The 13562-nt window shown below is 47.2% G+C and overlaps 1 long non-coding RNA gene across 1 annotated transcript in view; it reads left to right on the forward strand.

Annotated features, from left to right (window-relative positions):
- Positions 1–12852, forward strand: part of LOC130862409 (uncharacterized) — a 40711-nt gene extending 27859 nt beyond the window's left edge. The window contains exons 2-3 of the long non-coding RNA XR_009055634.1: positions 12205–12325; positions 12822–12852. This is a non-coding gene — a long non-coding RNA (uncharacterized LOC130862409). The remainder of the gene's footprint in view (positions 1–12204; positions 12326–12821) is intronic.
- Positions 12853–13562: the final 710 nt, after the last annotated feature.

A 13562-nucleotide genomic window follows, 5' to 3' on the forward strand; every position in this document is an offset into this window, starting at 1 on the left:
GAACCTTCATCTGGCGATGGATCGAGGTAGAGACAGAGTCTCAATTTGGAGCAACGGTCTGAGCTCTTAAGGTCCAAATGAGGAGCAGAAGGAGGGAGAACATGAGCAAAAAATCAGGACCACGAGGGATGCACCCACCCACTGTGACAGTGGAACTGATTTATTGGGAGCCCACCAAGGCCAGCTGGTCTGGGACTGAATAAGCATGGGTTGATTCCGGACTCTCTGAGCATGGCGGTCAATGAAGACTGATGAGAAGCCAAGGACAATGGCACTAGGTTTCGATCCTAATACATGAACTGGCTTTGTGGGAGCTTAGCCTGTTTGGACGCTCAGCTTTCTGGACGTAGATAGAAGGACCTTGGTCTTCCCGCAGGGCAGGGAATTTGGACTGCTCTTCAGTAATGAGAGGGAGGGGGAATGGAGTGGGGGGAGGAGAAGAGGAGTGGGGATAGGGGGAGGGAAGTGGGGGGAGGGCAATATTTGGGAGGAGGGGAGGGAAATGGGGAGCAGGTGGAAATTTTAATTAAAAAAGAATAAAAATAAATAAATAAGTAAAAAAAAATCTGTGTAATATGTGTATAAAAAAGAACAGGTGTATTTTTTTTTCTGGGAACTTCAGTCCACAGGACCTCACTCATTTATAGTGTATAAAAACTGTATCAATAAATTATGAACTCTTGTCTTCTGGGTTATAATTTATAAACTACTTATAAAATATTTATAGCAGCTTACATAATAGTTACCAATATGCTTATTTTTAAAATAGTTATAAAGGTGTGTCATAATATTTAGCTGTACTTACAAAATGTGTCTATATTATTTCTTTTGAGAAAGAATCCTATAATTAGACAAGGCGCATCATAACGACAGGGACTGAAAGGCCACTTGGTCTATGGAGGTACCACCCATGGCGGCATCACCCATGGAGGGATCGACATTCCCATTTCATGGTGAGCAGCTGCAGGGGCATCTGGCCTAGATGCCTTGCTGCTGCACCAGCCCCTCCATCAAACTAGAGTGTGCACAGCCAGAGTCTGGCCCGGTTCCTAGGCAGCTGTGAATTCAGCCCCACACAACACGCGCAGCAGGCTTGCCCGCAGCCCAGGTGATGTAATAAATGGGCTGTCATGTGCTCAGACTCAGTCATGGACCACATGGATTCTAGGCCCCAAGGCCTCATCAGTGGAGGAGTCCCAGCCTCTCCAACACTACCAGCATCCTTATTAAATATTTAAACTTCATTTGCCAGAGCAGTGGGGAAGAGGCCAAGGAGGGCAATGCCTGGTGTATCTGGGGACATTGTTCTTGTCCTACCACAGAGCCAGCTCTTTCTGGAGGCTTGATTTCCTCTCAGAGATGCTTCCAGGCCTGTGGGGAACAGGGTTGAAAGGGGGAGTGGGGACAGGACAGAGAACAGAGTTAAGACTGGGGAAAAAGTAACTTCCTGCAGATTGCTTTGCACAGACAACTGGGGAAATACTGGTTCTATTCTATAGTGTTTTACAGTTGACAAAACACTTCTATATTCATTCTTAATCATCTATAGGCTTCTGAGCTCTGATGTTTTCAGTTCTGAATTAAATACATTTAGCATTTCAAGAGCATTTCTCAAGCTGAGGACAAGTGTTCTCCAGCCAGACTGTCCCACCAACTTGGAACAGCTGAGCCTGCTTCTCCCAGTGGACTCTCACAAGCACAGCTGGATACAGCATCTGCATGGAGCAATTAAGACCCAAACCAGAATGAGGGCATGGTTCAGCCGGAAGAATGCCTGTCCAGCATGCAGCCGTGGCTTGGATCCCCAGCACACAGAAAACTTGTACTCCCAGCATTCAGAAGGTGGAGGCAGGAGGATCAGAAATTCAAGGTCATCCTCAGCTACATAGCAAGTTTTAGGTCACCCTGGTCTACAAGAGACCTTGTCTTCTAAAAAAAGGATCCAAGAAGGCAACAATTTAGCAGAAAGGAAGGAGGAAAAGTGTGGGAGATGGTGGAAGGAAGGAAGGAAGGAAGGAAGGAAGGAAGGAAGGAAGGAAGGAAGGAAGGAAGGAAGGAAGGGGAGAGTGGATCTCTTCCAGGGATTGAGGAGGAGGGGAGAGAATTGGGGGAACAAGTGGGAAATCAGAGACTAGAGAGGTGGAAGAGGACAGGAGAGTAATGGGGAAAGGGAGGGGAGAGGTGGAAGATGGTGGACACAATGCTTCATTCTTCTGTCCCTGGGCCCTCGGACGGACAAGTCCAGCAGCACCAGCCGGGCTTCTCCACGTCTGGTTTCCTGTGATTCTTCTCTGGCTTTCCTACTGTCACGTTTGCACAACTTCAGGCTGTTGCTGTGTTTTACAAGCACAGACTGTGTTTAACTTCTCCTTCCCCACCAAGTCAGAGCTGTGGGGACAGGGCACAGACTGCTACCAATGTTCTGCTAATGGCCATTTCTTGGTCAGGGTTTTATTTCTGTGAAGAGACACCATTGACCACGTAACTCTTATAAATGAAAACACTTAATTTAGGGGGCTTGCTTACAGTTTCAGAGATTTAGTCTCTTATCACGGCAGGAGGCATGGCAGCATGCAGGCAGATGTGGTGCTGGAGCTGAGAGTGATACATCTTGATTCAGAGGCAACAGGAAGTCGACTGTCCCACCTAGGGAAGCTTGAGCAAGAAAGACCTCAAAGTCCCCCCCTCCCCCACACACACTTCCTCCAACAAGGTCACACCTCCTAATACTCCTAATAGTGCCACTTCCTTTGAGGATCATTTTTTTTCCATTCAAAAGTTTACACTTCCTCCCCTCCTCCCATTCCCCTCAAGCTCCCCCACTCCCCCTCCTCCCTCCTCCTCCCTCCTTAAGAGAGGGCAGGGAACCCTGCCCTGTGGGAAGTCCAAGGCCCTTGCCCCTACATCCAGGCCTAGGAAGCTTTGCATCTAAATAGACTAGGGTCCCAAAAAGCCAGTACATGCAGTAGAAACAAGTCCCAGTGCCTTTATCAATGGCTTCCAAGTCAGCCCCCATTGTCAGCCACATTCAGAGAGTCCGGTTTGATTGCATGATCACTCAGTCCCAGTCCAGCTGGATTTGGTGAGCTCCCATTAGAACAGGCACACTGTCTCCGTGGGTGGACCAACCCCTCGCAGTCCAGACTTCCTTGCTCATCTTCTCCCCGCTTCTACTCTTCAACTGGACCTTGGGAGCTCAGTCTGTTGCTCTGATGAGGGATTTTGTCTCTATCTCCATCCATCGCTGGACAAAGATTCTATGGTGATTTTTGAGATAATCATCAGTGTGATAGTGGGGCAAGGTCAGTTCAGGCACCCTCTACTCTGCTGCCCAAGGACCTAGCTGGGGACATCCCCGTGGACACCTGGGATCCCCTTTAGAGCCAAGTCTCTTGCCAACCCTAAAATGGCTCCCTTAATGTAGATATCTTCTTACCTGCTCCTATATCTGCCCTTCCTCCATCTCCACCCTCCCACTCCCCCAAGCTCTCTCCAGTCTTTCCTTTCTTCCTTCTCTCTCCCCCTCTCCCCTTCCCCCATCCTCACACCCTCCCCTACCCCTACCTCCCTGCTCCCAACTTTTGCCCAGTGATCTTGTTTGCTTCCAATTTCCAGGAGGATCTATATATGTTTTTCTTTGGGTTCACCTTGTTATTTGGCTTTTCTAGGCTTGCGAACTATAGGCTTAATGACCTTTGTTTATGGCTAGAGTTCACTAATGAGTCCACTGGCTGCTGTGGGAAGGGAGAGAGGAGGGGAGAGGAGAACCGAGGGAGAGGACAGGAGCAGAGAGGGAGTGAGAGGGAGGGTGAGGAAGGGAGAGGGAGGGGGAGGGACGGGGAGAGAGCCCTCCCAGAAGTTCACTGTCTTAAAGTGTCATGGCCAGAGTCTGAGACAAGTTGTTTCAGGGCCTGGCTACTGCTGCTGGCAGGGAGAGAGGAACAAGCCCTCCCAGACCCCACCTATCCCTGGGGACTCAAGGGATCCCTTGATGCCCTGTAGCATGAGCCTATCTGGCCTCTGCCTTTATGTGTCAAACTCCTGCTAACTCCTTTTGGATGATGTATTTGGGTTCTTGGAGGAGCAGAACTGATAGAATGAATGTGTAAAGGGATCTATTAGCTGGGTTATAAGATATAATCTGGGTAGTCCAATATAGCTGGCTGCGTAGTGAAGACGCTGAGAACCTGGCTGCTGCTCAGCCTAGGGAGCTGGGCGGTCAGCAGTTCAATCTAGCACGGAAGAACTGAGGATTCCTGGAGAGTTGTTGTCCTGCATTGGAAGACCAAACAGTCAGGAGTCAGTGTTGGCTTCTATGTACCTGGGCTGCCTCTGGAAGGGTTGATCCACTCTAAGGGAGGGCCTTCTCCCCCCAGTTAGTCCTTCCTGAAGTGCCTTCACACACCAGACAGGACTGTGTGTCTTGTTTCCCAGTCCAATCACACGGATAGTTAGGAGCGAGCATGACAGTCGCAGGCCATTGGGCTAACCTGTCCCAGGTCAGGATGACTTCACCTGAAAAAAATCCCTAACTTCATTTCCAAACAGTCACAGCCACAGGTACTGAGGGGCCCAACCATCTTAACATACTTCATTGGACAAAATATAAAGATAGGCAAATAAATGCCTTGAACTGGGAATCTTGGGGTTTGAAAACCTGGAACACAGCTGAAGAAGAAAGAGGTACCTAAAGAAAGTTCTAAGAGGAAAGCCCGCTGGAAGCAGTGCAGACACCCCAAATCCAAGGCACTGGAGACGTTGAGTGTGTGCAGTTTCCTCACACAGAGCCCGAGACACAGGGGTAGGGGTGGAATAAAAGTCTATGGGCCATGAAGTCCTCTGATAGGAGCCTTCCTGGCTGAGCCCAGGCCAGCGAAAGCAGACAACCTCTTCTAGACTGAACTACAGCGGAATAGCACTGAATTGGAAGCAGTGAACTTCTAGACTTCAAGTTAGATACTCACAGGAACCCAGACTTCTAGGACCGTCCAAGGACTGGCAGTAACGGAGTCTCCGTCATGATAGGGAGAGTCCCAAATATAATTAAAATGCACAAAGACAACCAGATATTTTAAGTTGCACATACAGCATCATTTACTTTATGAACTTAGAAAAGCACAAGTGTTTCTATAATTAGGGCAGACAAAAAAAAATACAAAATCACTATTACATTTAATGTTTGCAAAAATGGATTGCATTCTGCTTTTAATTCACCATCCTTTATAGCTTTTCATGTCAAAGTACATTTCATCATTTGGCTATATAGGGTTTCTGTAATTTAATCACTGCTGAGTATTTGAATTGTATTTTTTTCTATCCTAAATATGGCAATAGATGTTTTCTTAAATTCATGCCTAATGGTATAAGACATATTTTCACAATGGAATTTAGTTAAATAGTATATACACATTTCCCCATTCAAGACTAATTCTCTTTATTAGGGGAACGGATACGGAAGGAAATGCCCAGATTGTAAGTGTGTGCCTAAAGAGCTTTGACAGAAACACATGCCTGTTTAGCCATCTTTTATCTACTCCCTAAACACATGTGTTCCATCATTACTTTTTTTCTATTGTAACAGAATAACTACGACCCAAGGAAGCTTAGAGGGAAAGGGGCAGTTTATATTGGTTTATGGTCACTCAGAGAGAGAGTCCATCATGGTTGTGAAGGCATAGCATGGTGGCAAAGGCAGGAAGGAGACTAGGTGCGTTTCCACTCACATACAGGAAGCGGAGATCACAGGAAGTTCCTCAAAGGCCACTCCCAATGATGTACTTCCTTCTACAAGGCTGAACCTCCTAAAGGTGCTGTAACCTCCCCCAAACAGCATTAACTCCTTGACCTTGAACTTCAAAGTCTCCAGACTTCTGACCTACCAACATTCATTGCTAAAGCTACCAGGCCGAGGTATCTTGTGACGTTACTCTAAACACCACAACAGTCTCTTGTAATGTTGTCCTCAAAAATAAGTTGGAGATGATCCCACCATCAGGAGACACATACTGTTCTTTGTCACCCAGTTTTATGGAGCCTTGGACTTCCTGGGGACACTGAGTCAGAGATGGCTCATTTGCATCTTCCTTCAGAGAGGGCTGGAGGGGAATAGAGGAGAGAAATGGAGACTGGGCTTCTAGGTAATAGAATTCCCCCACCTCCGCCTGGTAATTTAACAACTCCAATACTCCAGGGGGCAGTAACCCTAGAGGAGGTTGGTTAATTACTGCCAGCCTGCAGAATGGAATTTCCCCAAGACCCTGGTTTCTGGGCTGCATTTCATACCAATTAAAAGTCTAATCTAATGGGACTCTTTCCCAGCACATTACCATGGACTTTGATGAACGAATGCTTTTAATAGATTGGTGTTGTGGCAGACTTGATCACAGTTGTATGTTATTCCACTCTTCCTTGATGTGGTCAGCAAAAATAAATTCAAGGCACGGAGTCAGAACAGTGAGTGAAGGAGGGTCTGGTTACTTAAAACGCTCGCTGTGGGCTTCTTGACAGCTGTGTTCATCAGCTGTGATTCCCAGGGAATCAGCTCTGCTGTAAGATTTCATCCTGTCATGTGGGTCCCTGCTAGACATGGGGTTTATAAAGATAAATATGACTGAGGTTACCCTCCAGGAGCTAGGAGTCCATAGGGGAAGAACTCTACAGTGCCTTGCCTTCAGTCCACCCCAGACCACATCTCATTTCTTTACCTATACTGCCCCTATGAACTCTGTCTAGAGTCATCTGGATAATAAGCAACCCTGCTAAGGACCATTTCTACTCTAAGTTATATTCTTCCATAGAACCACAGTAGGAGACTGGTTCCTAACACTCACACTGGGCCGCTCATAACAGCCTGTAACTACCATCTCCAGGGGATCCGACACCCTCTTTGCAACCCGATTCTAGCTGGAATTGAGACAAATGCTGACCAAGACAAGCATGGGCATGACATGGTATTTAAGGAGCTGATGAGGGAGGAGGACTGAACAGATGGTTCAGAGGTTACGAGCACATACTGCTCTTCTTGAGGACCTGAGTTCAGTCCCCAGACCCCACACTGGATAGCTCACAACTGCCCGAAATTTCAGCTCCAGGGGGTCTGATGTCCAATTCCAGCCTCTGAGGATACCTGTACTCACTTGCACATACTCCTACACAGATACACACACACACACACACACACACTTAAAACTAAATATTGTTATTTTAACAAGGGGGAGTGGCTTGAGTTTTGCATTCATTAGTGTGATTTGCCTCTGGTCTCTAACAAAGACAATCTGATCTTGAAAAGTGTTAAGTGGTTCAGATCTTCAGGACCCATCATGTTTGTGGCCCATGTTTTTCAAATGCAACTGTTATAGGTGTTAGTGGTGTGCATGTTACCCTGGCACTGACGGTACAGGGCACAAGTGAGCAGAACTGCTATGGAACCACCATCTCTGTTGGGAGGTTACCCTGGTACTGACTGTAGAGGGCACACCAAGCAGACCTGGTATGGACCCATCATTTCTGGTGGAGGTTACCACCAGACTGTAGAGGGCACACCCGGCAGACCTGGCATGGAACCACCATCTCTTTTAGATGTTACCCTGGTACTGACTGTAGAGGGCACACCAAGTACAACTGTTATAGAACCACCATCTCTGTTGGAGGTTACCCTGGTCAGGAGCTTGTATTGGTAAGACAGACAAATTCATGGCTTTTCAGATGTCAGGCCTTAGTGTCAAAACTGATCCTGGACCTGGATTTAGCAGTAGCAAACACACATCTCAAAATCCTATAGCTTCAGCCCATTCATTTCTGTTGTAAAACTGGTTTGGGGAGGAGCAATTCTGAAGAGTAGCCTATTGGGGTAATGATATAGACCCATATATATTAGCATAACAGGGAATGGTATAGACCTCTATCTAGGTGCCCCTCATTTAGAGGTGGTGGTTATTAATAGGTCTTTAAATAAGTCAAGGACCCAGTAAATTATCCAAAGTTATTGTATAACTTTCCCATTGCTGTGATTAAAAGCCATGGGCAAAGTAAGCTATTGAAGGTCCCAGAGGGAGAGTCCAGAGGGCAGCTTGAGAGGGACGCTGAGAGATCATATCTTTGTCCTCAAACACATCTGGGGTTGAGAAATTGGGGTGAGGCAATGAACTCTCAAAGTGTGCCCTCAAGGACATGCATCCTCCTCCTTCAAGGCTGTGCCAAACCAGGGCCTCAGGAATGTGAATCCTGAGTGGGGGCATTTCTCCTTTAAATCATCACAAATGGTGCTACTCATGCTCTGAGTGGGTCTTTGTGCAGTTAAGTCTTTCTGGAAAAAAACAGACATACCCAGAGGTGTTTCCATGGGGACTGCATATTTCAACAAGCGGACAATTGAAATTAACCATGACAAATCGGGCTTGGTATAGCACACCTTTAATCCCAACACTCAAGAGGCAAGGGCAGGGTTTTGTCAGTTGAAGGACAACTTGATCTACATAATTCCATGCCAGCCAAGGATTCACAGTGAGACCCCATCTCACAACAAAAATAAAGATTAACCACAACAACACTCTTTAAAGAAGCACAGAAACATCTTCACAGTGGTTAATAGAGAAGTTAGTGCTAAGTGTCCTGGTCCTTAGTTTAGGTTCTTCATCCTTTATTGCAATTTATGAAAGGTTAAGATCAAAGAAAGGTATGATGAGGTAGCCGAAAGTACCCTTCATCCAGGACCATCATGATGGGCACAGCTTCCTTCGGAAGAGAGCATCAGCTTCCGTGTGAAGTTCAACTGTGTGGGGAAGATACATTTTTTGTGTTAGACTGAATTTGGTCCACTCTGCCACTGTGTGGTAGATATAGATAGATGAGAACCAAAGAAAGCAATGTAGTGGACACCTGTGGCTGGGCTTGGGGAGGGAAAGGAGCAGACACAGGGAAAATAAAGAGCCTCCTCTCAAAGTCAGGCTACCCATTCTGTTGGGAGTTTCTAAGATATTCCCTGGGCCAGGCACTTGCAGGAGCTCTGCCTCATGGTCCAAATGTCAGGAGTGTGATTACTTCTCCCTCCAAGGACTCTGGCATTTTTGAGGACCTGCTTTCTAGGCCTGGACTGCTTTTGGCATCTCAGACAATGCTTGGTAGCTCTTTCCTCTTTCAAACATGATTTTTTTTCCCATAAACACATGTCACATTTATCAAAACATTTCATCACTAGGGACTGACGATGGATGAGACAGCCTGTCTTCCTTGAGGTGGCTGGTAGTCATACACAAAGCTTACCACAGGGACAGTTTTCTGGATCTCTCTTCTGCTCACCCTTGGTAAGCTGTGGAGCTTTCCTTCACCCTCCTCACATGGGTCCTTTGAGAGTCTGGATGTTGAAAACTCGCCCTGGGTCCGTAGACTTGTCTATACACCTTCCTAGGGACACACAATTATAGCACATCCACGAGAGGGAGGGATAGTAGAGACCCCCCCCATCAACATCACATGACAGCACAGGCGGGGCAGGTGCTGCCTGAGTGACAGACCCCATCCCAGGCTCTGCCTGAAATACAACCTCAGAGCAAGTCTTCCTTCTGCTGCGACAGGAGCAACTGATGGATCTGCTGAGTGGGAAGCAGGAGGCCTAGTCCCCCACAGTGGGTAGTGATAACAATAAACAGCATAGGCACTTTGAGAGTGAAGTAGACTCAGAATTGGTAACCTTCAAGAAGTACAGAGTAGACAATGTGTTTTGATAACTTTTATGCCAATGTTCTCCTGCTTCAGTTTCCCTCAACTCTCTCCAATAGGCAGTTCCACAGTAAGGATGGAAATAATCTTGCTAATTGCCCCTGAAACAACCTATGGGTAGAGAGAACCTTCCAGAAGCCAGAGAGTGGTCTTGAGAGCGGTGAGAACCATGCAGCAGTCCCCACGAGTGAACTGCATAAAGCACAGTGGCTCTAGATTTACATTAAGTTTCTAGAATGATCCACGATCCATCTACCTTCCTGGAACTGACAAGTGAGTCTTTGTCTCCTTTTCCTAGGGGAAAACTAAGAATTACTAACCACCATCTATGTCCTGGTTTTATAGGACGTAATTGGAAAATGCTTCCTACCTTCACTTTAAACGTAACACACAAATCCAGTCGTTTTATCAGAATCCTGACATGAGACATTCTCTAGTGAGTTCTTTCCTGTTGCATTTAATGTGATTTAATTCTCACAGGTTCAAGAACATGTCTAGTGTGGCACAGCCAACCATAGGATCTCAATTTGTAATGCACTTGATGGAATATAATTTAGGTTTCTTCTCCTTTAGAGTTAAAGAAGGAAGCCAAAGCATTTCTTGTGTTTGTCAACTATGTCACTTCCAGCACAAATTCATTACCAGGCTGGGAGAGGCGAGGGGGATTGAAGAGAAAAGACATCAAGACAAAATTATTTGCAGAGCTTTGGATTTGAACAGGTCTGCTCAGAACCCTGGAAGTCTGAAGAATGAGATTAGCTGTGTTACTGAAGGCTTGAGATGACTGCAACATCAAACAGCACCCGACTCATGGCTGTTTCAAAGATTTGCAAAACGCAAGCTCTGCTCAGTGCTTCTGGTGGAGGAAGGTCCTTCTACTCACAGGGAAGCTACTCCCGTGCATATGTGCATGTATGTATACACGAGTGAGTACGTGAGTATGTGTGTGTGTGTGTGTGTGTGTGTATGTGTGTGTGTGGGACAGAGAGGGGGGACTGAACTCAGGTACACTTCCAGGGCAGCAAACACGGTCTGTGAACTATTCTTTAGCCTCCATGTTAAACTGTCAATCCCAGGTGAGGGAATGAGGTCATAGAACCCTTGGGAAAAGGCTGTGGCATGAAAGTTCTTCTGAAGGGACTCATGCCCTTCTGAAAGGCCTCAGGAGCTTGCTTGGCCTCTCTAAGGACACAGAAAAGTGGTGCCATTGAAACACCAGCAACGTGGTCTCTTACTCAGTATGCCAGTCCTTTGTCCTCAACTTCCTCACTTCCAGAACCAGAAGAATGTCCTTATAACCCAGTCAGTTCAGGATGCTACAAAAAAAAAAAAAAAAAAAAAAATGCCACGCTAGAACAATTTGAGAGCCTTCTCTCAAGCTTTGTAATGAGTCGGGAAGTCAGTCTTTGCTTGAGTTTGACTGATTAATCACATTTTCCTTTGGGAGCCCCACTCACCCCCAACCAGGGTCAAGCTGCTGAGCTCTGCTGGTCTCAGTGCAGTCCTTTCCTAGAGTCTGGGGAACAGGGGACACTCTGCTGACAAGTTTCTGTGGGAGGGAGGACCAGCCTGAGTGCCAGCTTTTGTTACCGCTGTCTTAGTCAGTGCTCCATTGCTGTGAAGAGACACCATGACCGTGGCAACTCTCATCAACAAAAAATTTAACTGGAGCTGGTTTCTAGTTCAGAGGTTGCGTCTGTTCTTGTGGAGGTAGCTGAGAGCTCTCCATCTGGATCTGTAGGCAGCTGGAAAAAAGAGCCGCACTGGGCCTGCCTGGCTTGAACATCTGAAACCTCAAAACCCACCCCAGTGATGAACTTCTCCAGCAAGGCCACACCTCCTGCGAGCCTGTGAGATCATTTTCATCCAAGCCACCAGACCCCACTCTCCTCCATTCTGAACAGAAGATTTTGTTTTACACTTAGGAACCACTTGCCAGAGTGGCAGACCCCAAGAGGTGACATTAGCAAGGTACACTGCACCATCTCAGCGATCTCCAGGACAGGAGGGTCTGGAACCTGCACGCAGCCTGGAGGGATCCTGAGGTGGCTGAGTGTGGAATGGGTTTTACTCAGTCTGAGGGGAACTGGGTGACCCACCCAGCAGGTCCTAAGTTACTCCAGGGTCTTGAAGAGGCACTGTCTGAAAGACATGGGGGTGGGGGGCGGGAGAAATGGACGCCAAGCAGTATTCCTTGTCAAGGCATCCCGTTTATTGAAGCAAGTTTCTTGTCTTAAATACTCCTCAGAAAGGAGCTCGGGCAGGGGGAACTGAGGAAAGGGGGAAGGGAAGGAGGGGCTCCGTAGTTAGGCAACTAAGTGGGGCAGTTTGGTAGCTAAGCAGGGCAGTTGCAAGGTCAGTGGCTAGAACACCTGCTGTTAGTGATAAGCAGGAAGCCATGAAGACACTCTGTGGTGCTTTCCAGAGCTTGAGTCTCCACGGTCAGCACGTAATGTTTTGGCTAACTTTAAGTTTTCTTGTCTCAAGATTTTTCCTTCAAGGCCCTGTAAGATGTGAGAAAGGAGAAGCCTGAAATGGCTCCTGACACTGGGGAGTCCTGCTCACCAGGCATGCTTCCTACTGCCTAGCCAACTATAGCTGGGTGGAGGTAAGAGGGGGATATAGAGACAAGAAACAGGGAAGCAGGGCAGCTCACATGGAGGTGGAGCAAAGACTTAAAGAAAGTGAGCCCCAGGGGCATTTCCAGCCACACAGCAGTGTGGAATCAGTGCTTACAGATGAGTTTGGGGGTGACTAAGAATCCTGAGGAGATGGCAGCCTCTCTGGAGTTCAGAGTGGCCATTCCCTAGCTTCTGAACCAAATGGCTCTCCTGAACTTGACACCCCGATACAAAAGCAGACACCCATGGGGGCTATGTGGTGGGTGAGGGTAATGCCCCTAGAAGTCTTAAGGAGAGAGGTGGCAGCAGTATAACCCAGTTCCTTCTCTACTGGAAAGAAATTGCTCAGCTACCATCCACAGGATCAGAAAGGGCAAACAATAAAATTTAAAAATAAGTCACTAAAAAAAGCATTTTGTTACGGTTTTGTTAACTCCAGTAATGAGCCGTGCTTATCTAATTATCCGGTTCTTTACTGCACAGGCCTGGAATCCCCAGATCACTGTCTGAGGAGGATGCCGAAGGATGGCTGCAGGGCCTTTGCCCTCCCCACCAGCCGACAAGCCCAGCTATTGCAGACCGGAAAGAAAGAGGACTGTGAGTTCAGAACCAGCCTCTCATTCTGCATGGTATCCTGCTGGTCATTGGTCCCCACAAGAACAACCTTCCCCTGTGCTTCCTCATCAGGAATTCTGGGAGCTCCCTGTACTGTGGCCCTACCCCACAGATCATTAGAACCACACTTAGAAGCCTAGGACCCAGGTCCCCAGATGCCACACTTACCCGGACATTCTGTGCTCAGTGACAGAGACAGGCAGTGTTTAGGGACCTGGTCATTTTCGCTCCACACGCTAATGGGCTGGCTGGGGCTTGGGAGAGTCAAGTTTACAGCTCGGCCTGACCCCACTGTCTCCAATTTTTACTGGTGTTGGTCTCGTAAGGTCCAGCTTGACAAACTGTTCCAGCCTCTCCCCATGACAAGGTGAAACCTGATACACACAGGAATTCTAGTTACAGCCTTTAAATGCTGGGAAATCTCAAAGTGTGGAATTAACCAGGCCAGAGGGACATACACAGAGTTTAGTTAACTGGCATCAATTTGAAGATTCTATGGCCCTGCTCTGAGATACACAGAACTCAGAAATACTCCTATAAGAACATCCCATTTAGTGTGTACTCTTTCCAAGACCAAGCCACTGTTCTGTTGGGAAGAGGTGTGTTCAG

Source organism: Chionomys nivalis, chromosome 19 (assembly GCF_950005125.1).
Source record: "Chionomys nivalis chromosome 19, mChiNiv1.1, whole genome shotgun sequence".
Lineage (NCBI taxonomy): Eukaryota > Metazoa > Chordata > Mammalia > Rodentia > Cricetidae > Chionomys > Chionomys nivalis.